At 36.6% G+C, this 6,656-nt stretch overlaps 1 non-coding gene across 1 annotated transcript; it reads left to right on the forward strand.

Moving 5' to 3' along the window:
* Nucleotides 1-324: 324 nt before the first annotated feature.
* Trnav-uac (transfer RNA valine (anticodon UAC)) lies at nucleotides 325-397 on the forward strand. The gene has a single exon. It is a non-coding gene; the product is annotated as a tRNA-Val (tRNA).
* Nucleotides 398-6,656: the final 6,259 nt, after the last annotated feature.

Genomic DNA, 6,656 nt, shown 5'->3' on the forward strand with positions numbered 1-6,656 from the left:
AACATCCATTCTGAGCTATCTCTCGCGCCCCGCTCCCACTCCCCCTCTCTATCTATCTATCTATCTATCTATCTATCTATCTATCTATCTATCTATCTATCTATCTATCTATCTATCTATCTATCTATCTATCTATCTATCTATCTATCTATCTATCTATCTATCTATCTATCTATCTATCTATCTATCTATCTATCTATCTATCTATCTATCTATCTATCTATCTATCTATCTATCTATCTATCTCTCCTCTTACTCCACTCAGAAGATCTAGAACATTTAATATTTTTAATATGGACGAAAAATGCAGCAGCAACTTCAACGGGTTCTGTGGTGTAGTGGTTATCACGTCTGCTTTACACGCAGAAGGGCGCGAGTTCGAACCTCGCCAGAACCTTTTTTTTTTTTTTTTCTCATTATTTTTTTTTTTTCAATGTTAATGTTACTTTAGATTGATTGCAAATCAATCTTCTAAGTCCCTCCCGTTTTAAAAAAAATTTTTTTTGGGGGGGGGGGGGGGGATGGGGGAGGTTGTCTACAAGTAAGAAATAATATATTAAAAAAAAGAAGCAACCACTGTCATGGATTATTTCCAATCACAGCGTTTGAAATGTTGGGTCAGAAATCGGCGCTGTTCATTGTCCTGGTCATTATCGCTATTATTACACCAGGTAGTCGTGTAACTCTCATGCATAGCAACAAGAGGTCAAAGAGGAACCATCAATTAAAATGAATAATAAGTGCCTTTGTAAAGTGCTTTGAGCACGTTTAGTGGATATTGCACTATAAAAGAGCTCTTTTTTAAATTTACCCTATTTTTTGTTTGTTTGTTTTTGATTGCATACTAGTCAGAAACTAAAAAAAAAAAAAAAAAGAAGCAGCTACTCGCATAGATAATTTCTAATCACAGCGTTTGAAATGTTGGGTCAGAAAACGGCGCTGTTCATTGTCCTGATAACACAAGAATTAACGACACTCGTCATTTCATTCGCTTACGGCCAAATTCAGCGACATCTATAGATGAAGTCCTAGGCCAAATTACATTGACGACAGGACGGACACGGTCATTGATGGGCGGTAGTGGTTGTACCGACGTATACTTATTTGCAGGTCTGACGACCCATATTGTTGTGGAAACACGACATACTACATACTGTCAAACCAACTCAAAATATTGTCGATTACATCAATGTTTGCATCAAGCCTTTAACTCTGCTTTCGGTTATCAGACCTGCGAATGTATGCACGATAAGATGAGGCAAGTCAATTCACTTTTCTCTAGCTCACATTGCGGCACTGCGCTGCGGCTAACGCCTAGATATTTCAGTCTTCCCTTGGGATAGACCCTAAAGAAACAGTTCCCCTTGGGGATGAACGAAGAAAATATTTTCTACTTTATTTTTTATATATCCCAGAAAGAATAGACAGAAAACCATATCGGGTGAGATCAAAATGTCTGAATTCTATTGATGAGTTTCGCTCAGTCAAAAATCTCACAACATTTGCCAGCTGGAAATAACGTAAAGCACATAAAACAAGTATAACCTTAAACGTTTACAGTCTGATTGATACAATAATTTAGTGCGAACTACTCATAAAAATGGCTGACTAAAAATAATAACAAAGAGCTGAGTGACGTCAATTTCTTTCCATCTTTATCGTGTGAACTCAAAGTTTGTGGATTCCATTCCACCCAGTTCAACCATTATTTATTCCGATTCAGCTCGTCCTAAAAAAAAGTGAGCTTTATATATCGCAATATCCACTAAATGTGCTCAAAGCGCTTTACAAGGGGTCCCTGGTCAACAGCAACATTTAACATGTAGGACGGGACATGACGCCTGTATGGCGATATTACAATGTTTACGGACAAAGACAACGCCGTTAACGGCCAGGTATTCATTTTACACCTGAGTACGGTGAGAGAATGTGAGTAAAGAGCCTTTTCCAAGGACTCAACTATGCGCCAAGCGCGAGGCTCGAACCCAGGACCTTCCGATCCGAAAGCGAGTGTCATACCACTAGACCACATAGCCGCACTACTACTACTACTACTACTACTACTACTACTACTACTACTACTACTACTTCTACTACTACTACTACTACTACTACTACTACTACTACTACTACTACTACTACTACTACTACTGTGTCCAAATCGCGTGCCACAAGATTTACTGTTAGTCCGATACGACCTGTCATCAAAGGCCTCGTGGAGATACGGTGGAATCCTGATTGTCTTGGACTGATAAAGTCTTTATGGACTCGATCTCTGAGTCAATCCCAAAACCTGTCATCACCATGTCGTGTCCGAGGTATGCTGTAGTATGGTCAAGTAAATTTCGACCAACTGTCAGATTGAATCGATCCTTCTTGAACAGTTGTTTTTATGGTTCATAAAAGAGTAGGAACCATTGATATCTTTTAAAAACATAATCACACAAAAATAATCATAATAAAAACAAAACAAAAAAAAAAACAAAAAAAAAAAACAAACAAACAAAAAAAAAAACAAAAAAAACAACCCACACCCCCGCAGAAAAACCTCGCAAACAAACCACAAAACAAAAACAAAAAACAAGCAAAAGAGTGAAAAAAAGAAATCTATCAAACAAACAAACAAAACCCAAATAATGAATTTTTAAAAAAAAAAAAAACACCACAAAAAAAAAAAAAAACAACAAAACAAAACAACAAAAACAACAAAAAACCCAACAAAAGTATGAACAACCCCCTTCCCCTCAGCCCCCAAAAACCCAAACAAAAAAAAAACAACAAAACAAAACAAAACAACGAAAGACTTAGCTGTGCAGTATCTAACTAAACTATGTGCTCAAAGGGCTGTTCAAGGAATCCGAAGCCAACAACAACAACGAGGATTTAGGACGAGACGTACATAGAGCATGCAAGCCGATATTAAAAGTTTTCCTTCAGAGCCATAATAGGGGCTTCAAAGCGCCTGAGTTCATCTCGGTTTTGATAGCATGAAACGTACAATAGCAATTGCTTGCTACTCTTTCGATAGGACTGTGGCCAACCGCAAATTACGTTACGCCAGCTGCAGACCCAGCTACCCAATCACTGTTATGGGCTCATTCTAGCAATAGGAATACAATATGCTCGTCTCAAAACAACGCCCAATTTTGCCCGTTACAACAATGTTATAAACAAGCCCACAATTCCATTGGGTTATCCGACATGCTGATATTATGAATAAATAAAATAAAATTCCCTTTATTCATCCCATAGGGGAAATTTCTCTCTAGGGTCTATTCCAAGGGAAGACTGGAATAACCCAGGCACCAGCCGCAGTGCAGCGCCGCAAATTGAGCTAGGGAGAGGTGACTTGCTCAAGGCCACACGACGCAGCGGCGGGTGATCGAACTCGGTACGTTTCGGGTACGAAGCAAAGACCGTACAGCTGAGCCACGCTGCCCCTTATTGTGTACCATGGAGGAAATAAATTTCATGACCCTATGTTATGTGCACGTCACTCACAACGCTTGTAAAAGTCAATTTAACGAGTTAAAGGCCGTAGTATGAAAAAAAAAAAAAAACCCATATATTTAAGAATTTGGCCAGAAACTCGTCCTTCAAATAGCGATCGATTTAAATGACCCTCATCTTGACAAAAAACTCACAAACATGGGACTTCGCGAAATACCAGGTTTGAGAATTTTTTTTCCAAGATGATGGTCACTTAAATCGATCGATATTTGAAAGACAAATTTTCTGGCCAAATTTTTAAATACGAGTTTTTCCATAGTACGGCAGCAGATAACTAGTTAACAGATAGATTTCTGAGTTGGATACAAGAATGATTTCAATATGTGTCGTAATGGCTGGGAGAAGAAAGGCCCAGCGAGAATGGAGTCGTTTACACGATTTGATTTGACGAGGGCGATGATAAGGGGAATGATAACGATATTGATAATGATGAATGACTGACGTGGCCTCGGTGTTTATAATATGATTATTAATAATATAATATCACAATAATAGCATTGATTTCTAAATATAGACTGCCTTTCTCTATATTTAGGGTTTAGAGTATAGGAATAGAATTTCAATATTTATTAATGTATGTGTATTATCTTTCTATACTGCCGTTATTTTTGTAAAAAAGAACACAGTGTGAGCAATTTGGTTCACATTCGACATATTGTGTTAATAAAAAACGGCAGTGTAGGTTCTATGTCTCATGACCTATCATTCTGTTGGAAACTCTGGGGAAAAAAAATCCATATTTTAACAATTATGGTCAGAAAATCAGCGATTAAAATAACTCTCATTTTTCAAAAACTTTCAAACCTGGGACTTCATTAAAGCCTCAAGTTTGAGAGTTTTTGACATTTTGTAGAGGGTTGGGGGGAGGGGGGGGGTTGCTTAAAACCTGGGATCGTGAAAATATTAACGAAAAGGTTTAAATGGAAAGGCTTTGGGTGGGAATAGTACAGACAATGGACGTTTCGAGGCAAACCCTTCGTCAACACAATAGACAAATGAGTAGACAATGGACGTTTCTGGTGCAAACCCTTCGTCAGCACAACGATAAAAAAAAATGAGTTCATAATTTGCCTGTACCGTTCCTATCCGTACGTAGCCTTTCCATTTTCACCGTTTCGTTAGACAGTTTGTAATAGGTTCCAGAAATATAGAGTCTGTTTCTGTAACACGAAATCTAATGAATTTATTCTAAACATAGACAAACTATGAAAGAGAAATATTTGAGGCATTTCACGACATAATATGTCATGTTCCATATCTGTGAATAGAAGGAAAGAAATTGACGTCATTCAGCTCTTTGTTATTGTTTTTTACAACCATTTTGGTGATTGGTTCTCATTTTATAAATTATCATTAGGGTATAGTATATAAACGAAATTGACGTCACTCAGCTCTATGTAATTGTTTTTAGCCAGCCAATTTATTTATTGATTAGTTCTCACTAAATTCTATCAATACACGCAGACGGTGACGCATCTTTTTGTGTGTTGTTACGTTATATCCGGCTGGCGGGTGTTATAGATAGTATGCGCTTGGCTAAGAAGCTCATAACATTGCCATCCGGAAGTACAACGGGCCAACACACAAAACTGTGTGTATCCATGAAAGTTTATAGTCGGGTTAATACAGTTCAGTGAGCATTACTCATAAACGCGGATGGCAAAAAAACAATAATAAAGACCTGAGTGACGTCATCTTCGAACTATCTATAAGCATTTTAAAAAACTAAATGCATAGCCTCAATAAAATAAATCCATTTAGCCACGTTTTGTCACTGTAACAGATTGATATTCTATGACATGCATTATAAGGTAAGATGTAGACGCTGTGTAGAGAGAGAGAGAGAGAGAGAGAGAGAGAGAGAGAGAGAGAGAGAGAGAGAGAGAGAGAGAGAGAGAGAGAGAGGAGTGGGGGGGGGGGGCTGCAAGAAGCCTGGGATCGTGAAAATACTGACGAAAAGGTGAAAATGGAAAGGCTTTGGGTGGGAACGGCACAGACAATTGATGTTTTGGGTGAAAATCCTTCGTCAGCACACAATAAACAAATTATGGACGTAGGACAATGGACTTTTCGGGTGCAAAGCTTTCGTCATCACAACAATAAACAAATGAAATGAGTTCATTTGTTTATTGTTTTGCTGACGAGTGGTTTGCACTCATTTGTTTATTGTTTTGCTGACGAAGGGTTTGCACCCAAACGTCCATTACATTGTCTCTACCGGTCCCATCCGAAGCCTTTCCATTTTCACATTTTATTTAGTCATTTTGATATAAGTTCCAGGAATGTAGAGTCTATTTCTGTAACACGAAATCTCATGAACGCATTCTAAACAGACAAACTATGACAGAGAATTATTTGAGGCATTTCACGACACATGTCATGTTCAGTATCTGTGAATAGAAGGAACGAAATTGAAGGCACTCAGCTCTTTGTTATTATCTTTTGTTAACATCTATTTTGGTGATTGGTTTCTCACTAATTTATATCAGTCATACTTTCAACGTCTAGGGTTACACATAGTTTTGTTTGTTTGTTGGTACATTATATATGGCTGGCGGATGTTGTGAGTATGTTATCTATACCCATAGCATCAATAGGGAAAAATAGTCGTGACATCACATATTTATCGATTCTGGTTCTCCATTAAGCGCATAAAGCATGGCCTATTCATGGTTATACGCTATAAAAGTGCTATACATTATTATTTTTATTATTATTATTATTATTATTATTATTATTATTATTTATTATTATTATTATATTATTATTATTATATTATTATTATTATTATTATTATTATTATTAATTATTATTATTATTATTATTTATTGTTATTGTTATTATTATTATTATTATTATTATTATTAATTATTATTATTATTATTATTATTATATATTATTATTATTATTATTCCTTCTTTTTCCAATAAAAAACAAAAAACAAAAAACAAAAGCTCGAGCGTTTATATTGCGCAATATCCAATAAACGTGCTAAAAGCGCTTTACACGGGGTCTCTTGTCAACAGCAACACTTAACCCTATCATGTAGGACAGACAGTACGCCTGAAGCGGGGTGATTTAACAATTTTATTTTTTTTTCCGAACAGAGACAAACTATTAACGGTACTCATTTCATACAGAAATAC

Source organism: Berghia stephanieae, chromosome 3, assembly GCF_034508935.2.
Source record: "Berghia stephanieae isolate SIO BIC M18660-M18661 chromosome 3, UCSD_Bste_1.3, whole genome shotgun sequence".
Lineage (NCBI taxonomy): Eukaryota > Metazoa > Mollusca > Gastropoda > Nudibranchia > Aeolidiidae > Berghia > Berghia stephanieae.